This window comes from Pinus tabuliformis, chromosome X (assembly GCF_031772625.1).
Source record: "Pinus tabuliformis cultivar Carrire ecotype Pingquan chromosome X, CPIR1, whole genome shotgun sequence".
NCBI classification, from domain to species: Eukaryota; Viridiplantae; Streptophyta; class Pinopsida; order Pinales; family Pinaceae; genus Pinus; species Pinus tabuliformis.
In genome coordinates this window covers 653712804-653730919 of record NC_142308.1, presented here as the reverse complement: position 1 = coordinate 653730919, position 18116 = coordinate 653712804, and positions in this window count along the sequence as shown.

Below are 18116 nucleotides of genomic sequence, written 5' to 3'. Positions count from 1 at the left end.
TTTGAATTACTATTGTAATTTCTGAGCACGAGTTACAGCTCGGTGTTTGTTTGTTTTGTAAGCCAGTTTTGGCATGACATTAGACTCTTGATTATGAATAAAGGCAAGCAGATTTGGATCTAATTCTGAGTTTTTAAGGGAGCTATAGCTCTCAGGTTAGGGCCCAACCTGAGAGCAATAGACCTCCTCTTCTTTGTAGTGTTATTTGCCTTTCGTTGCAGCACTTTATTTCCTCTGTTTGACATGCATTTAGAATTTACAGTCTGCTGATTTGGTTTCTTTAATGAGATTGAGTAGGATTAGCTTATGGTTAAAACGCTTTCAGTTGCTTAGATTAGAATAGAAGGATTGTAATTCATTGGAGCTCCAAGAAAAGGTTGATAGTGCCTTCACTGCCATCTCTGTTTAGAGATTGGGGTGCAGTCTATCCCAACCACCAAAAAACGCAGTCTTTTACTTTCATGCAAGCTGCAACACAGTCATTTTAATTGTAGATCCATCCATGCACTTTGATCTTGAACCATACTTCTTCATTTTAACTCCATGCACGACTTCTCTTCACGATTTACATTGTTGTTCATTTGTTTAAAAGCACAGGTAGCACAGGTTAATGAATTCTCGTTTTTGGTGCAAGACATAAGCAATTTGTTTTGTTCACACTGCTCAGCATCATTCCCTTTCCTTCTTCTTCTTCTTAACCACGCCTCAAGCCACCTACTCGACCTCTGTTCAGCTCGTTTACCTTCCAACTCTTCCATTGTCCACGTAGCTCCATTTTCTTGACCTTTCGTTGCTTCCATCCTTCTATCCACCAACCAACTTCATGCACTCTTTCTCCATCTTATTTCTCTGTCCCTGAGCCATCACAGCTCCATCTCCACCTTACCTATCCACCCATATCGCTCCATCACTTCACCATCACCCAAAACTCCCACGGTAGAGCATCCTGTAGAAGTTAGCAGACTTCCTGTAGAATTCCTGAGTTTCCTGTAGGATCCCCTGCAGACATCCTGTAGGAGCCTGCAAACTTGGTTTCCGAGCATCTGAACGTTGTGGACTTCTGTGGACTGATGCTAGGGATCCCCTGGGACCTCTCCTAGCCCCCCTGACCTTTCCCAAGCTTTCCTTCCCTTCGCACCACCTCTGCACAGCCAAACCCTAATAAGGAACAAAATCATAATCACTCCAACCACTTAAGCAAAAACACAAAAACAATGTTCTTTTCAATAGAAGTAGTTTAAGTTCATGCATTTCATATTACTAGAGGTAATGGCATCATTCTTAGACATTTGCACTCCCACCATGGCATCATAGAGATTAAGATAGTCAGATTAGGGTTTACTAGGGTTTCCATGTTTTGGTTGGCTTTCAGTTCATTTTTGCAAAGTAGATTAATTTCCTTTGAGATAGCCTTCGTCCATCATTTAGCAAGCTTCTTCTGAGAGCATATAGAAGTTGGCTTGAGCCCTAGCGGACTTGTGCCAGCTGACCAAGTGACAGCTGCGATAAGAGCTAGTACTTGTGCATACAGCACTGTCGCTTCCAAGTTTGTACGAACTACCGGGTTGATAAAATTAGAGATAGGGGGCCCCAGGAGTTGTAGCATTATTGCTACAATACTGGAGCCCACCATCTTTTTGGCGCCGTTGCCGGGGAAGCGTCAGAGTATTAGTAATTGTTGCTTTTCTTCTATTTTCTTACTCTTGCCTTCTGCTAAGTAGTTTATTTCATTTCCATTCTGCAAAAGTAGCATAGACATTTCCTGCTTTCATAGATTAGCATTTCCTGCTTTCATAAATTAGCATTTCCTGCTTTCATAGATTAGCATTTCCTGCTTTCATAGATTAGCCTTTCCTGATTTCATAGATTAGCATTTCCGTTCTGCCATTTCATTTCTGCAAGCGTAGATTAGTGTTTCAATTCTGCAAGTGTAGACTAGCATTTCCATTCCTGCAATTTCATTTGAGCAAAATAGATTAGTCCTTTCCTGCTTTCATTTCAATTCCGCATTTTCATTTTAGCAAGATAGTTAGTTGCAGTTCAATCTATTTCAGTTTTGCAAGTAGAAGTAGAAAAAAGAATAAAATCAACCAAAAAGATTTCATTTCATGCCTTGTAGGAGTAGAGATAAGTTAGAAAAATGATTGCATAACACCCCCACTGCTTCACACAGCCAACGTTCTCTCTTCTTCGATGGCTGTGATTAAAGAACCCCTGGGTGGACATCAAGGCATATTTGAAGAACCTCTAGGGAAGAAGAAGAAACCATTCCTCTGGAGCAAATGGCTACAAGCAAGAATGTTGGGAGCAGTACCTTGTCCCAACATGAATTTGCAAATCAGATCGAAGATTTCAAGAGTGATATGAGGCAGTTTCTTGCCATGCAACTGGATACCTTGCGGATCCAAAAGAAGCAAGAAGAAGCCAAGAGGGCTTTGGCCATTTTTTGTCCTAGGTGCACTAGAAAGCATCCTAGGAACGAATGTCCAATGCACTCCCTAGAAGTGTGTTTCATCTGTGAAGAATACCATCCTACAGATAAGTGCCCTTCCTTACCCAGACTCAAAGTTGCATATCAAAGAACCAAAGAAGCCACTGAATCACTCTGTTATATGAACCAAAGGAGGCCACATGGACCTAGATCTTACCAGCAGGAACTATAAGGGACATCCGAGACCTATTATGACCCTTATCAAGCCACCTTCATGCCTTCTTGGGGTCCCCCTGCTCACCCTTCATGGTTCACACCTCCTCCTTGTTCCTTCACAGATCCATATTATGCCCAACCAGCTGCTCATTCATTTCAATCCTATGCTCAGCCACGGCCTCAGTGGAATGCACCTTATCAGGAGTGGAGGCCCCAGTACAACTCTCATCCCGCTCATTTTCCTCCACCACTTGCTCATCCACAACCATCGCCTCCCCCTCCACCAAGGCAACCCCAAATGCCTACCCAACCATAATGCCATCCATCTCCATCTCAATTTCACACCTCCACTCAACTACCCATACCATTTCCAAAACCACACAATGGAGCAGCTCAACCCCATTGCAAATCTGAGGCACAACATATCCAAACAACTCCTCTTGAGCCCAATGATCTTCACCAAAGCTCAGGAAGAGTGTTGCAAAGCAGAGATTATATTGACAACACTGAAGGACCAAAAGCAAAAGAAGATTCCAAAGAGGAGATCAAAGAACCATGGGCTGCACTTGATGAAGAGAAGAGATCAATATCAGAGATCGAGAGAGTTCCCTCATGGTTACCATCAAATCTTCCATGTATTCAAGAGAAAGATCAACAAAAAGAGGAAGATCAGAAGGTCATGATAGAAGGTGACATGAAGAATGATCCAGATCAGCAAAAGAACCAAGGATATCAAAGCTATATTGAGATATGGTTTCAGAAGGTCACTAAGTTGCAGCAGTACTTTCTTCCTCAGCTTTGTTTGATCCCTACAACGCCAGATCATTTGGTCTCTGAGATCTGGATACTTGTCCAAGCATGCATTTCGAGCCTTCACATCATTTTTTCTCTAATCTCGATGTGCACATGGCTCCATTGGAAGTATTCTTATACTTGAAAATGATTTTTTTTTTCAAGTAGGGTAGGGTAGAGAAAAAAAAAAAAAAAAAAAAAAAAAAAAAAAAGAGAAAAAATGAAAATAAGAAGAAAAATAAAAATCTAAGGTGAAAACCTCCTTGGAGGCACCTTAGATTGGCTCATTGATTGAAAACCTCCATGAGGCGGTCAATGGGTTGGAAAGAAGAGGAAATAAAAGGCAATAAGATCTTTGGGTGAAAACCTTTCTGAGGCGCCCAAGGCAGGTGGTAGGGGTGAAAACCTCATTGAGGCGCCCCTATTGTCTTTCAAAAAAAAAAAAAAATAAAAAATAATAATAATAATAAAGATTTGAAAAGATCCTTGAGTGAAAACCTCTCCGAGGCGCTCAGGGCAGATGGCAAGGGTGAAAACCTCATTGAGGCGCCCCTGTTATCTTTCAAAAAAAGAAAAAGAAAAAGAAAAAGAGAAAAGAAGAAAAAACAAGGTTAGCAAGTTCATATTGTAAAAATTGCATGCAGGTTGCAGGTGTCTATGGAGGAGAGGAAGCCTCTCAACTCAAAGCCAAAGGTCCTCATCATGCTGTCAAGACACCTCACCAGCCCCTCCTCCAGGAATACTCATTTTCTCCAAGGTATGTGCAATTTTATTACAGCTTGAGTCTTCTACAGGAAGACGCAGATTTTCTACAGGAAGATGCAGATTTTCTACAGGAAGGTGCAGACTCTCTACAGGAAACGCAACCTTTCTACAGGAAGCTCTGTATTTCTACAGGAAACTTCCTGTAGAAGCTCAGAACGGCCCAGAATCCATTTTATGAGGAGATCTAACGACTAAGGATCGGTTTGGACGCATGCAAGCTATTGTTATCTCCCTTGCACATTGTTGTCACCTCGTCCTGCTATCCTTGTCAACATGCAACGAAGTTACCTGCACCAGCAAAGCAGATCGATGAGTTCTCAAGAAAAAGCAAGTTCTAAATGAAAAAACGCTGGAGATCTCATACCATATCCATCTCAGTCATCCAGAAGCCCTGAGAGCGTGATCGGGAGGCCAGATCCTTCGTCGTGTAGCATGCACCCAAGGAAGAAGAACTGTTACCAGACATCCCGCGGAGTCCTGTAACAGTTGAGCCTGCTAGAGTGTATACTCTTCACAGCGCTGGCCATATGCAGTGAACGCGGATGCATGCAGCCAAGCATCAAACCCATCGTTGGCAGCCTGTAACCGTGAACCTCCGGGCCTGTGTAAGTTCGCCAGCAGCAGGTAGATCCACTCATCATCGTCCAAAAACCGAAACATCGTGTGCAGCCGCGCAGGTAAGTGTCTCGACCCTTCCTTCCATCAGATCGCATGAATTTTACTTTGAATTGATTGCAAAGTGTAAGGTGAATGGGTTGAGTGGCTGTATGTCCAGTTGACTGGCCACATCGACCGGTTAATGGTCCAGTCAGATGTTTGGGTGGCGGCCGTGACAAAAGGAATGATCAGCACACACGTGAGAACAACCCCCGTCGGAAAAAACGGATTTAGCAGAAGAAACGGTGGTGGATCTGCTGAAGGGATTATGCGGTAGTAAGTGAACGCGCAGACAAATGATGGGACGACGTCATCCAACGGTCCGGCGGGGACAGCTCACCTCCGCGCCATGGATTCCGCCGATTCAAATCTAATCGGCTAGATTGACCGCATGCATTTATCATGCGCCGTTTGAACCTCGAGTGAACATTCAGATCCCTCTGCAGTTCGAAACTCCGAGCCTTTGGCTATCAGAACGGTTGAGAAGCACCACCGAGAGCGCAGACCAACTGCAGTCTTCCCCAGGAATCACGCGCTGCTTCTACAGGAAAGCTGCTCCTATAGGAACGCAGTTGCTACAGGAAGGCGGGTGCCTCACGTAAAAAGGTGGCAAATTAAAAGGTAACCCTGAACTCCTCATGCAATTGGTTTTTAAAGGTGGCAGAATCGTCGTCCACAGTCTGGTCATAGAAAATTGGTGAAATTATTGTCTGCTGTGCCTATACTGTCATTCTACAGGATGTCAGGGTAGTTAAACTGTGTTAAGTTCCTCAGGGATAAGTTTTGTGGATTATGTACATGACAGAAGCGTAATTCTACGCTCTGTCTCAGTAGACCAAATTTCTTCCACAATCACCACCTCTGGTTAAGGAAACTGTTTTATCATGCCGGGTGGGTTTATTAGACGAGAACCCACTGATTCAGCCAAGTTAAGGGAAAATCAGGAGGTGGTGGAGCTCTTCACACGAGCACAATGGATATCCTTTTGTGATAAGCTACAGGGTTACGACGATGAAGTGGCTGAAGAATTCATGCAGGCTCTGAGGCCGAAATCCAAGACACTGGCCACAGTAAATTTCAGGGGCCTAAGCCTCAAGCTCACCCTGCAATATATCAGTCGAATCACTGAACTTCCAATGGGTCTGCCGTGGGATAAGGAAGAACGGAAGTTGAGCCAGCAGGCCAAGAAAGAATTCTTTCCACCTGAGGAGGAATTCTCGGAGGACAAAAATGGGGTGCGAAGAACAAGTTTGTTGCCACCATGGAACGAAGTTGGCCTGCAAATCATGAAGTATATAACCTGTGAAGGCCGTTATAGCATCGTGTACGGGTATCACTTTCGGTTGCTCACTGAATTGAGGCACCAGATTGATCTTCCTGTAGAAAAGAAACTGAGCATTCCTTATTTCCTGCTACAGTCTTTGATTGAGTGTGCTACAAAGCTAAAAGAAGGCATACCAGATCAGGTAGCCCACCATGGGTTGATCAAAATTCTTGTGGAGGATGCACTTCATTCATATAAGGTTCCCCTCTCATGGGAATCATTCAGGAATTTAACAAGAGACGGAGACATAAGGATGCTGACTGAAGAAAGTGGTTCCTCCAGCAGTGAGGAAAAAGAATCAGTGGCCGAGGGAGAGAGAGAAACAGGCCAGAAGACCCCGACCACAGTGCAGAAGAAAGAACAAAAGAGGAAGCACGAGAAAAAGGAGGACAAAGAAAAAGGTGACACACCCATCTTGTCAGCAAGAGAGAAGAGGTTGCAGAGCAGAACAGACAAAGCTGAGATGGTCCACGTCAGCCCAAGTACCTCATCAGCACCCGCAACCAAACCAAAAAGAAAAACCCAGGAAACAAAGCAAGCCAAGGTGGCAACACCTGTGTCTACAGGAAAGCAGAAACATGCTTCTACAGGAAGCCCGAAAACAGAGAAAGGGTCTTCTACAGGAAGCCCGAAAATTATTGGGAAAGGGTCTTCTACAGGAAGCCCGAAATTGGTCAAAACAGGGTCTTCTACAGGAAGCCCAAAATTGGTAAAGGAAGGGTCTTCTACAGGAGGCCCGAAAGTGGTTAAAGCACGGTCTTCTACAGGAAGCCCGAAATCAGAAAGGAAGGGGTCCTCTACAGGAAGCCCTGGGAAAGCAAAACGCAAGGAAGAGAAGGCTGGCATTCTCGAAAGGGAGGCAGCAGCTGCGCTGGCCGCCCTCAGTACACCACCAAAGCCAAAGGATGAAGAGTTGGACTAGTTGCTCAAGGATGAGCAAATGTTTTAGCTGGGGGGTGATGATGAGCCCCAATTTTTGGTACAATTTGGGCTCATTGGGCCTACTTACCTTGCTCAACCATTCATCTTTTATCACTTATGCATTCATTTCTTAGTATATTTGTGTTATTTGTAGGAAGAAGGGCAGGCATTATATCTATGTGGCTAATACATGATGATTTCAGGTTTTTGGCATTAAAGAGAGCAAAAGACCACGCAGAAGGAGACAAGGAGACAGCAAAGGTGGCATTGCAGGTTTATAGGGAGGTTGTCTACAGCCTTAAATGACTTCCCTCGTGATTTTCACCTTAACTCCGAGCTCCAACAACTCTCCCCACCGAGCTTAAAGGCAGCCAACAGATTCTACAGGATCAGCTGTTTAACTTTCAGTTGGACAGCCAAGCTCCACGAATGGAGGAAGCCAACTTAATTTTCATTGTGTATAAATATGAAGGCCGTAGCCTTTGATAGGAGCTTTTTGACCTTTTGAATTACTATTGTAATTTCTGAGCACGAGTTACAGCTCGGTGTTTGTTTGTTTTGTAAGCCAGTTTTGGCATGACATTAGACTCTTGATTATGAATAAAGGCAAGTAGATTTGGATCTAATTCTGAGTTTTTAAGGGAGCTATAGCTCTCAGGTTAGGGCCCAACCTGAGAGCAATAGACCTCCTCTTCGTTGTAGTGTTATTTGCCTTTCGTTGCAGCACTTTATTTCCTCTGTTTGACATGCATTTAGAATTTACAGTCTGCTGATTTGGTTTCTTTAATGAGATTGAGTAGGATTAGCTTATGGTTAAAATGCTTTCAGTTGCTTAGATTAGAATAGAAGGATTGTAATTCATTGGAGCTCCAAGAAAAGGTTGATAGTGCCTTCACTGCCATCTCTGTTTAGAGATTGGGGTGTAGTCTATCCCAACCACCAAAAAACGCAGTCTTTTACTTTCATGCAAGCTGCAACACAGTCATTTTAATTGTAGATCCATCCATGCACTTTGATCTTGAACCATACTTCTTCATTTTAACTCCATGCACGACTTCTCTTCACGATTTACATTGCTGTTCATTTGTTTAAAAGCACAGGTAGCACAGGTTAATGAATTCTCGTTTTTGGTGCAAGACATAAACAATTTGTTTTGTTCACACTGCTCAGCATCATTCCCTTTCCTTCTTCTTCTTCTTAACTACGCCTAAAGCCACCTACTCGACCTCTGTTCAGCTCGTTTACCTTCCAACTCTTCCATTGTCCACGTAGCTCCATTTTCTTGACCTTTCGTTGCTTCCATCCTTCTATCCACCAACCAACTTCATGCACTCTTTCTCCATCTTATTTCTCTGTCCCTGAGCCATCACAACTCCATCTCCACCTTACCTATCCACCCATACCGCTCCATCACTTCACCATCACCCAAAACTCCCACGGTAGAGCATCCTGTAGAAGTTAGCAGACTTCCTGTAGAATTCCTGAGTTTCCTGTAGGATCCCCTGCAGACATCCTGTAGGAGCCTGCAAACTTGGTTTCCGAGCATCTGAACGTTGTGGACTTCTGTGGACTTATGCTAGGGATCCCCTGGGACCTCTCCTAGCCCCCCTGACCTTTCCCAAGCTTTCCTTCCCTTCGCACCACCTCTGCACAGCCAAACCCTAATAAGGAACAAAATCATAATCACTCCAACCACTTAAGCAAAAACAAAAAACAATGTTCTTTTCAATAGAAGTAGTTTAAGTTCATGCATTTCATATTACTAGAGGTAATGGCATCATTCTTAGACATTTGCACTCCCACCATGGCATCATAGAGATTAAGCTAGTCAGATTAGGGTTTACTAGGGTTTCCATGTTTTGGTTGGCTTTCAGTTCATTTTTGCAAAGTAGATTAATTTCCTTTGAGATAGCCTTCATCCATCATTTAGCAAGCTTCTTCTGAGAGCATATAGAAATTGGCTTGAGCCCTAGCGGACTTGTGCCAGCTGACCAAGTGACAGCTGCGACAAGAGCTAGTACTTGTGCATACAACACCGTCGCTTCCAAGTTTGTACGAACTACCAGGTTGATAAAATTAGAGATAGGGGGCCCCAGGAGTTGTAGCATTATTGCTACAATACTGGAGCCCACCAGAGAGCTATATGGATTGGAACAAGCACCCCGTGCTTGCTACACTAGGATTGACAACTATTTCACCGGGTTGGGCTTCACCAAAAGTGAAGTAGGTTCAAACCTTTACCATATTGTGGTTGAAGGTAAATTGTTGATTATAGTATTATATGTCGATGATTTAATTCTAACAGGTGATGAGAAGTTGGTAAAGTCTTGAAAATAGGATCTTGCAAGACAATTCAAGATGAAGGAACTGGGGCTCATGCATTATTTCCTTGGTATGGAAGTATGGCAAGGAGACGAGGAACTATTTGTCTCTTAGGGGAAGTATGCCAACGCGATACTTAAGAAGTTCCAAATGGAGAGAAGAAAACCCATGGAGACTCCTTTACCAAGGAATTAGAGGAAGGAAGATGCTGCTTCAGGTGAAGTAGTGGAGGCTAATTTTTATAGGCATATTGTGGGTTCACTTATGTACTTGGTGAACACACGACTAGACATATGTTTTGAAATTAACCAAATTAGTCAAGCAATGTTTAAGCCAACCAAAATCTATTGTAAGGTAGCTAAACATGTGTTGAGATACCTCATAGGCACCACTCAGTTTTGTCTTTGGTACAAACAGAGAGAGGGAGTGAAGCTACAAGGCTTCACAGATGCAGATTGGGCAGGGAGTCCATCCAACAAGAAGAGCACATTATGGGGAATCTTCAGTATTGGGTCAACAACAGTTTCTTGGTACAATAGGAAGCAATGATCAATTTCACTTAGTTTGACAAAACTAGAGTACATGGATGCCAGTCAAGCATCTTGTGAGGCTATCTGGATGAGGAAGATCATTGTTGGGTTATTTGGTTAGCAGCTAGATCCTATAGTGATTTACTGTGACAATTAGAGTTGTATCAAACTCTCCGAGAATTCAGTTTTTCATGATCGGTCCAAGCATGTCAACATTCGGTATCACCATCTACATGATTGTGTGCAGAGGAGAATCATGTTGCTGGAGTACATTCCTATAGAGGAACACAATGCAAATATTTTGACAAAGGCATTATCATGATGAAAATTTGAGTTTTATAGAGGTAGGATTGGGGTAGAAGATAATCCCTTTCTTGTTGAGAAGGAGTGTTGAAAATGAAACAAGAAAATCCTAATTTAATATTTTCCTTGAATTAAATTAGGAATAAAATTGTAATTCCACATCACATAACAACTTTTATTAGTTAACTAAGTTAATTTGACTTAGTTGGCTCAGTTTATTTGAGTTGAGGGTCTAAATTGAATAATGTAGAGTGTCTCCTACTTTATAGGAGCCTTGATTGAGGTTATTTTGAGTTCTAATTAAATAATTCAGTTTAATTGAGTTAAAGTCAGTTAAACTAGTTACAACTGTTGGAGGAACTAGTGGGAGGTCTAGGAGTGGGGTGTTGCCTGTAATGATCAACTAGTTAAATGATGATTCAATCATAAATAACGTATGCATGTCAGATCTGAGAGTTACCCAGTCGAGATTGGATTTCAAGGACAATGTACTATCAGTTGTATAATCATCTGAATTGTACAGGTGGTGCATGCAGTCAGAGGAAGGCCTATGATGGATTGTGCAATTCCTTTAAGGAATTTCCCTAATTAATAGGGGGATAATTCCCAAGGAAACAACGTAAGGAAATAAGAACTTGGGAAAGTGATAAATTGGATAAGTATTGGCCTAGATTGTCTAGGAAGCAGTGAGACAGATAGAGATAGTGTAGAGGTTGCTCGGGCTTGAGCAAAGCATTGTAATCTTCTCATATTTTATAACTAATGCAATATACAAATAACAAGGGTTTTTGGCCATGGCTGTCCCTAGGAAATAATTGTGTAAAGTGTTGATTGAATTCTTTCTATTGTATGCTTGATGATTTATCGATCACTTAATTATTTTCGCTGATGAGTAGAGTAGATTCAAGTCTATTGTTTTAGTAAATTACTATTAGCAGTTTGAATCTACAAGGAATTTCTACATTTATGGCTGGTCCATGCATGTAAATACAACAATAATATTAATGTTGTTTATATTTATTTATTGAGTAGTAATTTTGAATTTGTAATATAGGTAAAGAAGGCTATAAATTATGGGTTACATGGGCCCATCTTTCTTGATCTAGCCCACCAAGGACTTAAAAAATGTTGGATGAATAACATTTTTATTTTGAACATCAACAATATACATGATAATAATGAAATAATGCTTTATTCATGGGGAAATGTAGATATCATTGTTGGGGCTATGGATGCTCATTGACAATGAAGTAAGGCTTATGGTATTAGCATCACTCTATTGGGGCTATAGATGCTTATTAGCGGTGGAGAAATACCAAAGGGAAAAGGATTGAGTGGAAGTTATTTAAAGTAATAGCTCAACAAGAGAAAGTGTCCTAAAGTCTTTGAGAGCGTGTTGATTAAAAGTATTGAAAGAAGGAATAATTTTGCAATAAACTCCATAACAAGTTGATTATATTGTTCTAACTCACTTTCCTTTAAAAAACATGGTTATGAGGATGGTCAAAATCTCAACCGATATTATTAAACAAAAGATGCACTATGAAGGTGGGCTAGAGATTACTAAGTTCTATAGTGAATCATCATTTGTTGACTGTGGAACACACCATATAAAATTTATTTCAATAATTTATGGGGTACCACTAAATTGTTTTTCCTTCAAACTACTTTCAATTTTTGGTCATAAACAAGTCAATGAATAAGGTGTTCTACGTGATTGATATCTGAATTAACCAAGTGAATGAACTTGGGTATCCTTATAAAATCACCAAGCCTATCAGTCATCAATGTAATTCTTTGAGTTGTGTTTAGGTGCAACACAAGAAAATTTACCAATCGTCGATGAGTCCCCCCATCGATGATATTATTTTAGTAATCTTTTTTCTATGACATAATGCAAGGCTACCAATCACTAAAGAGTCCATCGGTTGTTCATAAAACTCCATGGGTCACATAAACTAGCAAACAAGAAACTTCATCGATCCTCGATGATTCCATGATATACAATGGGTGGCAGGATAAACAATGCACTCCTTTCCAATGATCGTGGATGAGAGAATCAACCATCATCAATATTCAATGGGTCATGAAGGTTCAATGCTAAATTTTTCATTGATTATTGATCATGGTACTCCATTAGAAAGAATTGTTTTTCACACCTAGGATACATCAAATACTAATCACTTCGTCGGTGGTTCGTGATATTTGTATAGCCAATTTTTGTTTGACACAATGGAATATGCTAATTGTCAATTAAATCCTCCATGAGTGACAAAATTAGGTAAATCTCGAGGCATGCTATAATACCTCAAATGACTCACATAGCCATCATGTCAACACATGTTCATGCTTTCCCATTGGTTATCAGTGAAATTTTATTGGTACAACAATGATGGATATAGGAAAAACTATTAGTGGTCAACCAAACTATAACCACTAAAACGCATAAACATTATTTCCATTGGGCATACCCAAATCATCTCAAAACCCTCGATGGTGATGACCATGCACCTAAAACATCAAACCGCCAATTATTATTGTAGTTCATACTATCCTCACATTAAAACAAGACAATCCAAACAACATCCTATCATGAATGACATCAATGGATGTTTTAGCCTATAAAATCCACAAACCATAGTTCGGTCCTCATTTATGCATGTAAGAAGTATTTACATCAGCAATGGGTAAACTGGTTGCAACCTATACCAAGAACCAAGTGTTCCATTGCACACCCAACAACTAGGTGAAGTCTCATGGTTTAATTGTTGCCATTGTAAGTTTCATTATCCTTATTGTTTATAATATTTTTTATGTCATGTTTTGTATTAACTCAGATTTTCTATGGAATTTAAATTAGAAAAATGGAACCTAAGACAACTATAGTGAAGAAATCCCTAGCCAAGAAGTTGCAACACAAAGCTAATGAAGTATTTGGGTCTTCACAAGCCACACTGAAACTTAAAAGGGAGGTAGTAAAAAACCATGATGCCATATTTATGTTAATAGCAAGAAACCTAGAGCTCAAGATCCCTTTTTCCAGAGATATATAAGCTACCAATGGTTCATCATAGACAATGCCTTCCTTGAATGATATCTATATATGTTTTAAGAACTAGGAATACGAAATATTCACTCTTCATAGTGACTATAATTAGGGGAAAGTTGTTCAGTTTTATTAGATGTTCCAGATTACATTTTGTTATAACAAGTGCCCCAATTTTATGATGTATAAATGTCATAAAATGAGAAGTAGACATAATAAGCTAAATAGTTACATGGTGAGTAGTGACAAATGAGAATGCATTGGGAATTTCCTACCCTTGAAGGTTTCATGATATTATACGTTCTGAGATGATTCTTGAAAAGCTCCAAAACAATGATTTTTGGCTGGCATTTTTCAAAAAGTATGATATGGTAAATATTTTGGATAATGGGTCGAAATAAGATAAAAAATATTTCAACAGGGTAGGGGAAAATACCCAGCTATGAATTTGCAAAAATATTACATGTGTTTCATGTTTTTTCTATGTAGGTTATATAAAGAGAAAGATTGTTCACATTTCTTAGATACTTAGGTTTCTCTAACTTACACCATAGCGATGGAGGGAAGAATATTCAATTGGGGAGCCAATATATCTATTAAACTCAACACTAAAATCTGGTAGGTACAAGATCCTTGACTTGATGAAACCCCAATATTTTACATGGCATCCTATTTATTAAATTTCATTTGTGTTAGGAATGTTTTTATGGGTTTTACAGTAGAATGGAAACCATTAGGCCAACTCGTACCTGTATGATTTAGTATGCTATAGGAAAATAGGTACAAGAGGTTTTATTCACTTATCTACAAACACTTTCATTTCTCATTCGTGTGAACTTATCTTTCGGAAATAATGCACTATATATTTTAAACAAGAAAATAAAATTTTGATTTATATTGGAAACTGATATCTAGAGGAGGATCACACATATATCCACATATATGGTACAAATAGCCCTCCACATATTCTCCCTGTCTATGTTCTAGACAAGTTAGTGGTGGGAGAGATTTTTTATCAAACCATTATGTAGGGTTTCAATGCTACTATGTCAAAAGACAAGAAAAAGTGTTTCATCCCTTATAATTCTAGATAGATTATTACATGGTAAGGGACAACAAACATGTTGAATGAGAAGGACAAGCCCAATTAGAATACAATTTTAAGATTGGTAGATTCTAAAGATATGAACCGAAATGGTTACGATTGAAAAGAATCGAACAAGTATATATAACTTGGCCATATGCTATTGTTGACGGTGCTGGACCCGCCAACATGCCAAGGGGATATCCCTGATAAGAAGTCCCAATTAGACCTCAGACTGTTTGGTGTAGGATTCCCAGCAGTGGGTCGTATGTTAATGCGTTGACCACGATTTTGCACAGAGGCAAGTAAGATAACTCTGTTGGTAGAAAGGGTGTGTTCGCTGTAGTGAGTCAAGGAAGGTGCATTAGAGGTTCTAACACATGTGGGTTGAGATGAGTGTGCCCTTTGGCAACCTGTAACAGTACTTGGATGGGAAGGGAACACACGAGCAAAAATGCATCAAAAGTTGGAAAGAAAGTGAGCCCATAAAAACAGTTCATACACAACTACGTAAGTTAAACAACATACATTGTTACAACAACTGGAATAGTCCAACTACAATAACAACATATGCATGAAAACATGCTGGCTCTTATTATATAAATAAGTGTAAGTTCCAGTCATACAATACATCCATGTAAATCCCATAGCCCCAACAGTGGAATGTTATAGCCACATCCGCCTGCTCCTCCAAAGAGATTTACTAGCTCCATGCAGTGGAGAAGCCAAGGTGTGTTACAATACTGTCCAAGCTCTCTCCAAGATAGTCTTATCGAAAGCTTGGCTGACCAAAAGCCTATACAATGAGTTATGAGGGAATATTTATAGCAAAGGGTGGGGTGGCCCTTGACATTCCCCTTTGTGACTGTTCAACTACCCTCATGACTCTTCACCTACTCTATGACTGTTACATCCAACTATTGACACTTGACTTACACTTGACATGACTTAACATTACAATGCACATGTACCCATGTGAACAAAATGGCTTGAGCAAGCCAAGCTAGACATCACTCTGACTTAGAAAACCATGGAAGTCCAACTCCTCAACATCCTCATGCTGATCAACAGTAACATATTGATGCCAAGATCTATAGTCCTTGATGGTGTCCGTGTGTTTCGCGGTGACATCCATCTGAAACTTGACTCTTGCCTCCATAGAATCTGGGTACACTGCTCGGGCTCCTCTGTCCAACTCATCTGAAAGCATGCACATCATTGTCTTCAATGTGGTCGGACCAACAACATACTTGTGCATGATGTCTGCACTGATGGGAAAGTCTGGGCTGGTGGCAATGCGTATCAACTCGTCGAATTATGAGTCAAGCTCTAGTCAGACCTGTTTCTTTTTATTCACTTGAGTGAGAGTCCCAAGTGATGGGATTGAATGTGTGCACACCACGATATCCATACTCTTGAATACTCGTGCATGGGAAGCCTATATGACAGTGATGAACTGCGAGAGCTCTTCATAATTCTAGATCTGACTCTGGATATGTGCTTTTAGCTCGACCGCATTGACCCTCATCATCTTAGGCAAGTGAAGTGGGGATCCCTTGTACTTCATCATCCATGTTTGCATGTCATCAACAACAGCATGCAAGTTCATCAAGATACGTGCTCTTCTAGCACATCACTACTGCCATCCATTGAGATGAATGACTGCCTTGTGCACGGTACCAAACTTGGAGTACAATGTTCGCATAACTATGTCAAGGGACAATACTTCATCTAGTATTGCCTTCTTCAGTTCAGCTCAGGCAGACATTGTCACCAAGTCTCCTCCTTGCTTGGTTGTTTGTAGTTCCTTTTCCATTCGCTCATTCTCAGCTATTAGGAAGCAAACACTTGAGCTGGTGGCTTCGGCATACACTCTGGTTGCATCAGCCAAGGTAGGTGGATATTTGCGCACATTAGTCATGATAACTCATTCCTTAACTTGCGCAGGAGACACATGATCCTACAAAGTTGACACTATGCGATATTGCACATCTCTATGTTGGGATTCATCAAATGAGATGTTGTGCATCTCTTCTTCTGGATGATTACCAAAGATCTCAATGCCTCCTTGGTCATTCGAGATTTTCTCATCATCAGGATGCATTGAAGCAGGTGAGTCGACCTCTTTGTGGTGAGGCATGAGGTTGGTGTCCTGTTCCAACTCCTACTTCTCCATGTTTGCATCCAACTGTTGAAGTGCTTGTTCTATCTCATGAGTGAAGTTTGGCCCCTGCGATGGTTCACCCTGTTCGCTTGATGCCAACTGTTTCGATGAATCAACTACTTGTACGGGCGCTGCTTCATTTGTTTGCACATGTTGCGCCCCCTGCTATTTCTGCTGCTGCTGCGCTTCTCTCTCCTGTTTGCACAGCTCTTGTTCCTTTCAAAGTTGCTCCCTCAGCTCATGCAACTCCTTCTTTGCTTCTTCCATTCTCTTCTTATCCCTCTGCCTTTGTGCGATTTGCTTGTCACGCTACTGCCTCTTTGCCTCTATATCCATAGCTTCTTTCTCTACAAGTGGATCTACTCGAAACTTGCAGCTTTGCTCCTCCTGCATGTGATCGAAAATCTTCCTCTTACCTTTGTCATGCACTGGTATACTTGCCTCTGCTGCCACTGCTGCTACTACTACTACTGCTAGTGCTCTCCATGATGCTGCTTCATGTTGCTTCACTAACCACTCCATAACGAAGCTGACTGGTTCATTGGGTCTGGAGAAACTATAGCAATATCTCCATCGGTCCTCCTCGGCCCAATGACATGCCCTGTGGACCCTGTTGAACTGAACTATCGTGCAGTGATCTTTCACAATGCAATGTGGGTCATACGGATTGTAGCTTCAAAGGTTTAATGGGTACTTCTTCATTAGTTCTGCTTTGAAATCCGCTTGCTTGATACTCCGGATCTCAACAGAAGAGCAGGCCAAGGTGCCTTCTTCTTCCGATGCAGTCTAGCTGTCAATCCTGCTGAGATGTGATATGCTACTTCCTGCATGACAAGTACGTCCAAGCCAAAATTCGGAAGAACACGCGAAGGCTTCTTTGCACTAAACATTCAGATGAAAGTGCCAGATGGTGAGGCATACCAATTTGTAATGCCTATCAATGCCTCCATTGCTTCCTTTGACATGTAGGGTGGATCTTGTTCGAATATCATCTTGTACACTGGGGTGAAAAAATGATTGGATAACCGTGTGATTATTCCTTTGAAGCTTCTTTCAGACAACAACTTGAAATACGTGTTCACAACAGTCTCTGCCGGCGTTGGGCCTCCAAAATGTCTTCAAAATGACATCCACTTTCACCTTTATCGCTACCATTTCACTCACATGTCACAACTCCATAACCATATAACCTTTCATTAGCCACCATTTTCATAAATATACGGGTTAGGATCCTTATTTACCAAAGTTATTTATTTTATGTATTTAAAGTGAATTTATGATTAAAAACTAGGAAATTAACATGGTTTCATGTATCTATATATGTGGCTTGAGTTTCATGACATGTGCAGGTTATTTGGAAGCTTCTAAGGCACCCTTATGTGGCCTCCAATGCTCAAATTCGAATTCCCTTCAAAGGAGATTTGGATAAAGGTCAAAGAAGGATATGTGTCCTATTTGGATTGTAACTCTATGAGGTGTCTCACATTTCGTATTTGGATTAGAACTCTATGAGACACCTAGGGGATATGTGTCTCATTATGAGCTATTTGGTTGTAACTAT